The following is a 13,120-nucleotide window of genomic DNA, read 5'->3' as shown; positions in this document are numbered from 1 at the left end:
ACAGCGCATTGACACAAGGAAAAAGTCTATTTTTATGGAGCGATCAACCTTTAGCTGTGCTAAGATTATACAGTGCAACTATGGCAGAGAGGAACTGAATCAAGAAATGTCCTTACGTACCTTCACTCCAGGGAGAACATTCCCCTTCCACGGGGCTCTCCTCTAACCTCCTTAGGAACCTGGGACTAGCATGTCATCATGCAGGCCAGCTACAGGTATAGAACCAGATGTTTTGATGGACTTGAATGGAGCTACACTGGTTTGCAATAGCTGATGATCTGGCTCACAATATCACAAAAGGCCTGGAGAGGCAGCACTAATGCCACCATCAGATTCAAGCAATCCATTATTAACTAGACACAAGTAATTAATTCCATGCCAATGCCTGTGCAAAAGATAAAGAGTAGATTATTGGTTCTACCTCGATGTTCTACTTCCAACCTATATCCTTGTTATGCAGGGTTACCCAAGACTGACAAATGCTGCTCATGCAGGAATAACTAGAGAGGGTTCAAGACATAACCTGAGCCAGAGTACACGTGTTTGCAAAGCAAGCACGGCAGGAGCCACTTGGTTATTTTGTCGAGAAAGCGTACATTTTTGTTGGGCTGTTGGCTGGATTTATTAAACAACACTTGCAACCTTAGCTCTTCAAGAAAGATTTTTGTTGGTTATTAAACTTAGATGTAACAGGTGGATCATTCCCAGCTGTCCGAGGAGGGCACAGCAGCACCTCTGTTACAGCTGCGCGGCTAATGTATTTTTCTGGTTTGCAGGCAATTCCTTTTTGCCTTTTTTTTTTTTTTTTAAAAGCAGTTTGGGTCAACCTGAAAAATAGTTTTTTTTAAATGATGCAAGAGGTTAAAAAAATCTCTCTGTAGGTCAAACAGGACATTTTTGTTTTATTTTCATACATTTTTAAATGTTTAGGGGTTTTCTTTATATATATATATTTTTAAATTAAGTCCTTTAGAACCAAAAAACGGAAACACTTTATTTAGAAAATGTCAAAACATTTCATCGTGATCATTTTCAGAATTTATTCCCACTACTGAAACAGTTCAGCAAAACTGACACAAACTTACAAAAAGTTTTGGTGTCTGCATTTCCCCCGAACCCTCAGGTTTTTTTTGCCCAGCTCTATCCACTATATCCAGATGAGTTCTTTTTCTAGCTCAATCCTGAGATTTTAATACATCCTTTTTGAGGGACCCCAAATCCCTCATAGTTTTTTAATTCCTCATATTTCCACCTTCTTCATATTGATGTTTCTGGGTGACGGCTAGCTGTCACTGTGCAGCATATGGGACAATCAGATTTCACTGTATGCCAGCCAGAGATTTGCTTCTCAGTGTTTCAGTGCCTTCTAAGGGACAGATCTTGGCCATTTCTGTGCACTGGTGCAAGGGGAGGCAAGGTTTTCCTTCACTCCCTTGCATTGGTGAGCCATACCACTCGTTGCAGAGTTTGGGGTGTAGATGGCACTGTAGCACTATGGAGTAACAGAGGCTCATCAGGGCCGCCCAGAGGGGGGGGGGGGAAGTGGGGCAATTTGCCCTGGGCCCTGCAGGGGACCCCACAGGAATGGCCGGCCCTGGCCTCGCCTTCCCCCATCCCCCAGCGCCTCAGCGCGCCGCGTCCAGGATCAGCCCTGGACAGAGCTAAAGCGGCCTGGCTCGGGTGGGGCCTGAGCTCCTCCCCGCTCACAGCCGCGTGGTAAGGGAGCGGGGCTGCGAGCTCCGGTCCCGCCGGAGTCACGCTGCTGCAGCGCTGTCCAGGGGCCAGGGCCGCTCCTGGACACGGCGCGCTGAGGCTCCGAGAGAGGGGAGAGGCGGCAGCAACCCAGGAGCGGCCCTGGCCACAGCTACAGTGGCGTGACTCGGGCGGGGCCTGAGGGGGTCAGAGCACCACACCAAGCAGGGTTACACATACGCCGGCTACGTTATAAAGAAAATCTTTATTTTGCCACAACGAGGTTCATGCAGTGAACAATACACCTCCAAAAGGGGCTTGTAACATGGGCAGCCACCTCCGGAGGGCCCCTAGGGCCTGAGGTCAAGCTGCAGCGCCCTGTTTCTGTTTCCCCCTCTTCAGGGCCCCTTGAGAGCACTAACTACACTGACGTAAGCCCTGTGCCTCTCGAGGTGGTTTTCTGATGTCGGCATAGCAGGGGAGTTACATCGGCGGGAGTGTAGACAAGGCCTAAGAGACCCCCAGCATTACAAAGGGATGCTGTAGGGCAGCCAGAACATGAATCCAGATCTCCTGGGCCCTAGGCCAGTGCCTTAACCGCAAGCCAAGCCTTCCTCTAAGGTTTATTGACATGAGATTGTGAGGTGATCTAGCTTAAGAAAGAGACGTTGGAGGGGTGACTTGATCACAGTCTCTAAGTACCTCCGTGGGGAACAAACATTTAATAATGGGTAAGGCTGCGTGTCTCTCGCGGAAGTCACAGATTCTGTGACTTTCCACGACCTCTGTCACTTCTGCGGTGGCCAGTGTGGCTGACCCCAGGACCGCCCAAGCAGCTGGCTCTGGGGACAGTCACACAGGCTGCTGCTGGAGCGGCCCCACAGCCATCCTCTTGGGCGACCTCACAGTCAGCATTCTCTGACTTTCTACTCAGGCCTGGATTGATGCTGCCCTACTGCTGTCTGATATTTAATGAGGCGGCTTCTGGAGCGGCCCTACCGCCAGGCCCTGGGGTGGTCCCCGGTACAGCTGGCTGTGGGGTCACTCAGCCAGTCTCTGGTCTCCAGCTGCCCAGCTCTGAAGGCAGCACCATCATCATCATCAGCAGCAGCAGCACAGAAGTAAGCATGGCAGTACTGCAACCCGCCCCCCCTCACACACACAATAACCTTGCGGCCCCCCACAACTCCTTTTTGGGTCAGGACCCCTACAATTACAATTTTTAAAATCTTATGACCATGAAATTGACCCAAATGGCCTGTGAATTTGGTAGGACCCCAGCTATACAGGAGGTCAGACTAGATGATCACAGTGGCTCCCTTCTGGCCTTGGAATCTCTGGGTCCGTTCCTTGTGAGTGGCAAAGCCACGGGTGTGCTGTGCAGGTGCTTCTCAATGAACAACAGATAGATTATTTTGTTTATTTTTTTTCTTCCCATACTGCCTAGGAGTCCTACGCATGGAGCAGGACCCACTGTGCTAGGTGCTGTACAGACACACACAAAAAGTCCATTCGGGCAAGAGTCACAAAAGGACTTGGCACCATCAGCCACTGTAGGCACCTAACTCCCAGAATCAGGCCCCACGGGGATTCACAAAATCCCCCGTTCAACTGCCACCAAACCCTGTAGGTTCCTAAATTCACTTGATGCCTAACATTTTGCAGTAAGCGTTCCCTAGGCCCCATGTTTCTACCTCTCTGCATGCACCCTGCAGCCCCAGGACAGGCATCCAGATACCTGAGGCCCCGAGTGGTACACAAACCAGGTGAAGATAGGTGTTCCTCTCCCCACTCACCTGCACGGCCCTGATCCAGGAAGTGAGCTTGGAATCAACTCCATGCATCAGGCCCCTATAGGCGGGCTTACACAAAATGGCGGAGGCTGGGGGAAGGAGTTCCCTTGTACCTCTTAGCCCAGTGGTTAGGGTACTCACCTGGGAGGTGGCAGATCCCTGTTTCCAGTCTCTTCTCCCCCTCAGTCAGACAGAGGGCTTGAACTGGGGTTTCCTGTCTCCAAGGTGAGTTCCCTAGCCACTGGGCTAAAAGTTACAAGGGAGGTCAACTGCCTCCTCCACCCGCCCTTGTTAAAATGCATAGGCACCTAATCTCAAGAGAGGGTTTTGCAGGCGAGAATACCAAGCAGCGGGAGGTGCCTCCCCGTAGCCCGGACTTAGGTGCCGAACCTCCTGAGAGGGGCAGGGCTTAGCATGCACCTCTCTCCCACTGGTTACTGTCCATTGTTCCCCAGGTAGCATGCTAGCTTTCGTGAATCCCATTCTAAGGCATCTCTCGTCGTACAGGGAACCTAGGCCTCCAACCCAGGCTTTGTGAACCCTAGGTGCCTGAAAGCTAGCTGCGGTGACCCTCAGACTCATCAGTTTCTTTGGGAAAAGAGCCCTTCCTGCCTCAAAGAGCTTACAATCAAACTGTCAGACAAGAGACGACAGGCGGAGACAGAGGGCTGGGGCATGGGGGAGTAGAAGGAGACAATGAGACAATGTTGTCTACATGGATAGGACAGGCACAGGCTGATGGAAGGGGTAGAACGCACATGCACAGTGAACATGTGATGGCAGCAATTGTCGTGTTAGTTTCACAAGTTTTCTTTTCTTTTTTTGTGGGTTTGGTCTGGAGGGGATGAGTGAAGAGGAAAGGAAAGGAGGATAGGAAGGAGAGGGAAAGGATAGGAGGGCCTGTGTGTGTGTGTGGCGGGGGGACGGGAGGGCGGGTTTTATCTTAATGCTCCCAGATTAGCATGCAGGAGTCTACCCTGCCCAGTGCTGGATCCAGGAGGTTCTGGGGGAGACAGGTGGTCCTGATGGGACCCCATCTTGTATTCTGTGCACAGCACAAATGTCAGAGAAAAACTATTTTAGGAGTGTATTACAGCAGGGTGTGACTAGTGTTAGTATTATGCAAAATGCTGACTAATGGGCTCGGCTTGAGTATCGAAAAGAAAACTTAATCAAAGAGAAATTTGTTTAAGATACCGTTGTTAATGGAAGTGCTGGCACAGGTTATATTAGCTGGGTTCATGGACACTTTAGAGCTTGAGAAAACATTTTATTTTTAAAGAGATCATTGGGCTAGTTTTGAATTTTTCAAATTAAAAAAAAGCGTTCTTTATTTCAGACTTTTTATGCCTCAAACAGTCAGATCAACTTTGCAAGTGATTAGTTCCTATGAATAAATACTTTTGGAATTAGAAATAATAATGGCATAGTTAGGTTTAAATAGCCACAGCGAGATGGTATATATACATAAGAATATTTCCTCTGGGCCCAATCAGATGTCCATTGGAATGAATGGGCATCCTTCCATTGACTTCAGTGGGCATTGAGTCAACTGCGCAATGTGCAGATTCATTAGGTAACCGTAAAATGGAGCAGGGTAGCTCCAAGGATCTCTCATGCACTTAATATTTCTTATCATTCTGCTCCTTGAGATACATTTTAGCTTTTCACATAAATAGCTTTGGGTCGCTCTCTGGGGACTTTCTTGAGACCCCATGCTTCAACAATGGCCTGGAGTTAGGAAGAAACTTCTTCTATGCCCAGATTACTCTATAATTGTCAATTATGGTCTTTCTTTCACCGTCCTCTGGAAGCATCTGGAATTGGCCACTACTGGAAACAAGATACTGGACTAGATAACTAGGTAGTATCTGGTATGGAAATCCCTGTGACTTTCTGAGTCTTAAACAATTTCAGAGGAGCTTTGCCCACCACCCTAGAAAAATAATGCTTATTCTATGAAACTGTTTAAAAGTATCACTGAGATTCTGACTACAATAGTGAACAGTAGTCAGACACACAGGAACCTGACAAATATCTAATATTTAAGTCTCACTCTTGTGCCATTTTCAGTTCACAACAGGATGAGTCACAGGCAGAGTTGTAAGGCTTGAGAGAATACAACTCTTCCAACGCGATTCTGAATTCTCCATGTAGAAATACAAGTACAATTAGGTTAAAAGCATGGAACAAATGTCTCTAAAAGAAAAGATGACTTGTGCTGTTTGTTCTCATACAACACATGTTTATTTCCCCCTATATGGTAGAAATGTCAAAAATATGAATCATTTTTGTCTTAGGAAAAAGCCAAGCTTGAGAGAGACCTGTAGAATACTTACAGTCATGTCAAAATGAATCATCATCTTTGCATTGTCTTTGCCATCTTATAGGCGTTATACTCCTGAGTCTGATGTATTCACCCACGATCAACATGAATATTCAATCAAGATTAGAAAACACTTACCAACCTTTGTGAGGAAGAAGTTCAGCTGTGGTACTTCCTCTTGTGCTGAAAAAGATCTTTCCATTGTGTGTACATGGCTATGATAGGATATGCTAGTTATATTAATGTAAATGAAGGACCGTAACAGGGTTGTATAACGAAGCTTATATAACACATAAGAATAGAATTCTGAACAAAGCTTTGTACTTTTATGCCACCTTTTTGCAAGGAGTTCTCAATTTTACAAAGCATAAAAAAGCCAGGATTCTTGTTGGAGTAGCACAACCACCTTTTTCAGATGGATTAATTGAGTCACAGAGCAAGGTTATGTTTAGCAGAAGTGTTGAACACCTGCTACTCCCTCGGAGATCAATGGGAGATGTGGGTTTTCAGAAAATCAGGTCTAAATGACTTGTTCAGGACAAGTCACGGCACATTTCTGCCAGAGCTGGAAATAGAACCCAGGAGTCCTGACCTCCAGTTCTTGATGTGAACAAATAGGCCATTTTTCTCTCACTGTCAGCAGTAGAATGACCTTCTGCCAAAGAAAGACAAACTTAATCTAGTTCTTAGGAAAACTGTAAAAATAATGAATTCTGTTAATAACTGGGACAATTTGCTGAAAAAGGCTATTGAAGCATCATCAATAGAATGGACTAGATACAACACTTCAGGTCTGATTCACCTCCACATACACTGAGGCAAACCAGGAGTCACTCTGTCCAGCTGGTGTAAATGAGAGAAGATTGAGGCCCATAGAGGTTTAGGAGAGGAGAGTCCCTCACATGAGATAAACAGAGCGGCCCTTCCAAGCCCTGCCGAGAATGTGTTTTGCTCAGCTGAATCACCACAAAGGGCTTTTCTCCTTCAGCATGACTGGCGCACAGTACATACGTTCTCATCCAGTGGGTAACACAGACATTGTCCTTCCTCTTGTGCCGAAGAAGGGTCCCTGCGGGTGCAACTGGTTGCTGGAAAAGAAACTAGTCTCTTTGAAGAGAGTCAGCGCAAGAATCGCATAACTGTGTGTGTATGTCAGAAATCACTGCACTGCTCTTTATGAAGATATCAACACACTTACATTGTAAATTGGCACATTATATGCTTCATTAGGATACAATATCAGAATGGCAAACTGAACCAGCAGCAATATGGTCTGAGCATCTGTGCAGCAGCTAGAAAATGGCTGACGACGGGCATATGCAGTTTGTGTCAGCAGCTCCTTCTGGTCCGTGGCTGGAAATTTTATAAACCACTCTGGCAGCTTTACCTTTGGAAAGGGGTCACGGGTAATAGCAACCCTCAGACCCTTCCCTAGGTGTGTGTCATAATCCCAGGTCTTCTACAATCCAGTCTTGGCTACTTGCTGTTGCCACCAAGTTTCTCCTTCTGCTCCCTTGTTACAATGACCCTGCCCACAGGAGCGGGGGTGCCCTGGGAGGTAGGGTAGGTGTTCTTTGAAGGCTGTTGCAGAAATCCCCATTCACCACAGCTCTACTCCAGACTGGCATCATCTGGCAGTGCCTCCCCTGCCTCTATAAGGCCTGGAAAGTCTTATTTCATATCCCAATTCAGGCTTCCTTTTCATAAGCCATGGAGACTGATGTTCTCCCAGTCTAGTCTTACCCCTACCCTGGCAGCAGCCTGGCCCGCTGCTATCCCTGATGGACCAGTCTCTGGGGGCTGAAGAGACCTTTTTTTAGCAACTTCTGCAATCCCAGACCAAACCACTTCCAGCTAGCCGATCTCCACACTCCACCCCCTAATGGTGCACCGCTAACTTTCCAACACACGTTCCGGAGGGGGTGAGGGTGGGGCTCATACCAATCCCAAGGACCCTCCGAGAGTCCCTAGGTTTCAAACCACTACCTCAGGTCCACATATCTTACCTCCCACATACCTCATGTTTAAAAGAATATTAATGCAACACCTAGCCTACTGTTCTTCACAGTGTGTGATACCTGTGGATGTTTGTCTAATAGAATTTTCAATACTGTATTGAGATATCAGCCAGCATCAGGCCTAGGCAAATTCCCGCCCGGGTGGATAGGAGTGTAGGTGGGGACATCTGGGAGAGGGATAGAGACAAAGCTGTCTTAATTCTGAGGCAGAGATCCCTTCATTTCCACAGTGGGATTCCCTTCACAGCAGGTGCATTTTAAACCAGAGTATGAGCTGTGAGTTGGATTGTATGAACTAAGATTATCCCAAACTGACACACATTAGAACCTGAATCAGAAGGGCCCGAAGTTCTGCAGGGTCACCATGGTTCTGATTCTTCACCCTTAGTCACAATGAATAGTGCCTACTCACACAAGCCATCCCATTGCATACTGGGGGATCATTTGTATAGATGCAAGTCGAGTGATTGTTGCAGCAGCAGACCGAAGCCTTAGGAGACAGTCCCCTTTTCTTTTCAAAACGAACGTCCAATCCTGTAACTTTATCTGATTCTTATTCACCAGGAACAAATAGTGCAAATGCCATCAGCTGGCACAAACCTACAATAATTCATTCATTGGCTCCAGGGAGTGGGGGCTGACTACTGTGATGGTTTTCAGGATTGTGGCCTCAGACAGTAAATGAAGCAGAGACATTAAGTTATAGTGTAGTTACCCACACTGGAATTTGCTTAGGATATTGAGTCTAACAAGCCTACTGTTGGGAAAACTTAGGATCTTTAATACCACCAGTGTGAGGGACCCATCACTGGTCCTGTCCCTGTGTCCTGTGGACAACTTCTCCATAGGATAGGAGGTTAGCAATCCACTGGAAAAAAAAATCTTCAGACTCTTAGAATGGGGCGTCAGAACTTGTGCTCATTTATCCCTGTTCCTGGCTTTCACACTGAGGAGCAAGCTAAAGTGTTTGCACATTATTACGACTGCTATTGAAACTCAATTACTTTATATTGCTTTTGAATGGCAGGAAGACTTTGCACTGTGTTAGGTCCTTCATAGCATTAAGTGGCAGGTATTGTCAAGGCAATGCTGCATGTCCTAAAAGGGATAAATCAAAATTACAATTATTGAGATAAAGGATAACTCTCAGCAACTGCAATAGGTTTGAGGAAAGCAAAAAAGAAATGAAAGGTATAAATTAAATCTCCGTAATGATGAGGAATTTGCATGATATCAAACAGTGAGATACCCTATTAGCCAGTAAATAACCCTGTTGCTGGTTACCTTAGGGAGCCATGTTTGCATTTTATGGCAATTATTTCTTGTCTCGGGGCATCTACTGAGAGAGAAAAATAATCACAAATAGAAAGTTAACAATAAATTTTTATAATTAAATTTCAAGATGAATTGAGACTTTGTAGACATAAACCCTTTGATTTGTGCTAGAGCCATAACATTTTGCTAGCATGATACCACCTAATTTATGGAAATGTTGCTAATTATGGACATTTTCGTACAAATGATACAAACAAAACTGACAAAGTAGCAAGGAGTGTTTTGATACTCTACAGATGTGGTCATATTGTTCCTGATGACCTCTGAGGTTAGTCTGAAAAATGCCACTATCATTTTTAAGAAGGGGAAAAATACCTGGGAAATAGAAAATAAAAACATGAACGTAATATGAAGTTTTAAAGGTTTTTTATTATTATTGTAGTAAGGCCTACAAGACTCAATCAAGATCAGACCCCATGGTGCTAAATGTACACTTAGTAAGAGACAGCATCTACCCTGAAGAGATTACAATTTCAGGAGACAAGACAAACCAAGCATAGGAGAAAAGTCCATTTTAGGGTTGGGAACTCAGGAACATTGAAGTTCCATCTCTTGTCCTGTGTAACACGAGAAGTCTGTGGTTGAGCAGTAGATTGAAGCCAGATCTCAGTCCAGTGCCTTAACTTGAAAGTGTAGTAAACCACGCCACACTTGGGGACTTTTACTGTGCTCTAGCAGTGTCCAGATGGGATGGTAATGAGCAGCAGACTGCCGCACTGCAGATTCACGCTCTGACTTGCTGTGTGGTCATGGTCCATTAGACAGACCATTACACTGTAAACCCCTGGAACAAGGACTGTCTTTTTGTGCTGTGTTTGTACAGTGCCTAGGGGTGTATGGGGTGTTCAGGGAGGGGTAGCACCTCTGGTGTAGGGGCATGTCGTGTCCTTTCAGGGCAGCTCGTCCACCTTTGGTCCCCACCTGTCACTCAGCTCTCACCTGTGGCTCCTAGTAGCTGTAGCATGCGCAGCGGCCACACCCCGGGCAACAGCTTCGACAGGCTGGCTAAACCAGGTTGAGGGTAGCCGTCGGGCATAGACCTTCGGTGAGATAGGGCTTTGTCTATCCCGAGCATGTGAAGACAACCTCCGGCGGATTGAGCGGATGAGACCTTTTGGAATAGGACCAACGGTCATGAAGGCGGTTTCTGCAAGCGACGTGGTATGCTAAAAGCACGGCAAGACGCGAAAGACGCCCTGGTCAACCACTGCGCCCAGCCCATCTCCAACCGTCTCGACTTTTGTCCTGCCATTGGAGCAAGATGGAATCTGGGAAGAGAGAGTGAGGCTGACTATGCGCACCTCTCCCTCACTTTAATCCAATTCACGCGCAAGTCTTGACATCCCTTCAATTCCTGTAAATTTTAAAGTCCTGTGGCGATGGGCGAGCGACGAAGCAGCAGGTGTGGATACACTGGGAGCTGTAGCCGCGGACCTGCACACAGGCGGCTCAGGTCTAATGGTCGTCTTCTTGCTGACTGAAGCAACAGCTGGATTCGGCGTCTACCTGAGTGACTGAGCAGCCCTCTTTAGGACTGCACTGCTCACCTCCGTAGTAAGAGGAAGGGGCTAGAAAAGGTGCCCTAAACATTGTTTGCTTCATAGAACCCTGGCCAGCTTACCGCGGCTGGAGGGGATCCCATCTTATGCGGTCGAATAACAAAATTTCAAACAACAAAACGCAAGGTGACACCACTCATTATTGGTACATGGAATGTACGCATGCTTCAAGACAACCCCTCAGCAGATCGACCAGAAAGAAGAACAGCTCTGGTCGCCAGAGAGCTCGCAAGATTTAACATCGATATTGCGGCCCTGTGTGAAACTCGTCTAGCCAACGAAGGTCAGCTCACAGAAACAGGAGGTGGTTACACATTCTTCTGGTGTGGATGTAGCAGTGATGAACGTCGTGAATCTGGAGTTGGCTTTGCAGTTAAGAATCATCTTGTCCGCAAACTTGCCAGTCTTCCCAAGGGCGTGAACGATCGACTCATGACACTGCATCTTCCACTACCGAGAGGAAAGCGAGTTATACTAATCAGCGCTTACGCACCCACAATGACGAATCCCGATGAAGTAAAGGACAAGTTTTATGAAGATCTCGATGCCCTACTTTCATCCGTGAAGCGCACCGACAGGCTGATTCTACTTGGCGATTTTAACGCGAGAGTAGGATCCGATCACTCTGCCTGGGATGGCGTCATTGGAAAAAATGGAATCGGCAAATGCAACAGCAATGGCCTACTACTATTGAAGACATGTGCGGCTCATGATCTGATCATCACCAATACCATCTTCCACCTGCCCACTCGCAAAAAGACGTCCTGGATGCACCCACGTTCCAAGCACTGGCATCTCATTGATTATGTCATCGTGCAGAGGAAAGACAGACAGGATATAAGGGTGACTAAGGCCATGCCGAGTGCTGACTGTTGGACTGATCATAGACTTATCATCTCTAAATTAAGCCTTCACATCAAGCCAAAGAGACGTCCGCAGGGAAATAAAGCTGTGATGAAAAAGATCAACGTCAGTAAACTGAGGAACCCCAACACAGCAGCTTCACTAGTAGAAGATCTCGACAACCAACTCTCAGAGCTGCAATTAGAGGAAAACGTTGAGAGGAACTGGGAACGCTTCTGAAATATTGTGCACTTTTCTGCACTAAAGGTTCTTGGACCCTCACACAGGAAACAGCAGGACTGGTTTGATGAAAACGACGAAGAGATCAAGGCTTTACTTGCTGAAAAGCACTGCCTTCACCGTGCTCATCAGAACGACCCGTCGTCAACAGCTAAGAAAAATGCCTTCAACAACATTCGCAGGACCCTACAGAGCAAGCTTCATAAGATGCAGGACTCCTGGTTGAGTGCCAAAGCAGATGAAATCCAGAAGTTTGCTGATAGAAACGATGCCAAACGGTTCTACGAAGCCCTTAGATCCTTGTACGGACCTCGGCCTTCAGGGAGTTCCCCTCTACTGGACTTAGATGGTGTAACTCTCATTACTGAGAAGACTCTGATTCTACAGCATTGGGCTGAGCATTTCCAATCCGTACTGAACCGCCCATCTTCCATCAATAATGAGGCGATTGACAGAATGCCCCAGGCGGATATTAATTACAGCCTGGATGTTCCACCATCAGAGACTGAAACCCTACAGGCCATCAGTCAGCTGTCTAGTGGCAAGGCCTCAGGATCTGATGCGATTCCAGCAGAAATCTATAAGGATGGTGGTGCAATGCTTGTTGACAAACTCACTCAGCTGTTCCAGTCCTTCTGGAATCAAGGGTCCATTCCTCAGGAATTGAAAGATGCATCCATCGTACACCTCTACAAGAGGAAAGGAAATCGAAAAGTCTGTGATAATCATAGAGGAATATCACTGCTTTCTAGCGCAGGTAAGATCCTTGCACGAGTGTTGCTGAATCGCCTGATTGACCACCTGGAACAGGGTTTACTACCCGAGACACAGTGCGGCTTCCGCAAAGAGCGTGGCACTGTGGACATGATCTTCGCAGTTCGGCAGCTCCAAGAGAAGTGTCAAGAGCAGAATCGTGAATTGTATACCATCTTCGTGGATCTTACCAAGGCTCTTGACACTGTCAGTCGTGAAGGTCTGTGGCGCATCATGTCGAAGTTTGGGTGCCCTGACAGATTCATCCTGATGGTACGTCAGTTCCACGACGGCATGACGGCTCATGTTTTGGAGGACGGAGAAGCTTCAGAGGCCTTTCCCGTCACAAACAGCGTCAAGCAGGGGTGTGTTTTGGCACTGACCCTGTTCAGCATAATGTTTTCAGCTATGCTGTCAGACGCCTTTCAGAACAGTTCCTTGGGAATCAGCCTGAGATACAGGACTGATGGGAAACTGTTCAACCTGCGAAGACTCCAGGCTGTCACCAGAATAAAGGAGACTGTGCTAAGAGACCTTCTTTTTGCTGACGATTGTGCCCTG

General features: G+C 46.9%; 1 long non-coding RNA gene across 1 annotated transcript in view; it reads left to right on the top strand.

Annotated features, from left to right (window-relative positions):
• The window catches only part of LOC120405327, a 34,634-nt gene extending 24,641 nt beyond the window's left edge, over positions 1-9,993 (top strand). The window contains exon 2 of the long non-coding RNA XR_005598503.1: positions 5,876-9,993. This is a non-coding gene — a long non-coding RNA (uncharacterized LOC120405327). The remainder of the gene's footprint in view (positions 1-5,875) is intronic.
• Positions 9,994-13,120: the final 3,127 nt, after the last annotated feature.

The sequence above is a fragment of the Mauremys reevesii genome, linkage group 4 (genome assembly GCF_016161935.1).
Source record: "Mauremys reevesii isolate NIE-2019 linkage group 4, ASM1616193v1, whole genome shotgun sequence".
Taxonomy (NCBI): domain Eukaryota; kingdom Metazoa; phylum Chordata; order Testudines; family Geoemydidae; genus Mauremys; species Mauremys reevesii.
The sequence above is the reverse complement of the archived record's forward strand: the minus strand, read 5'-3'. Positions and strand labels throughout refer to the sequence as shown.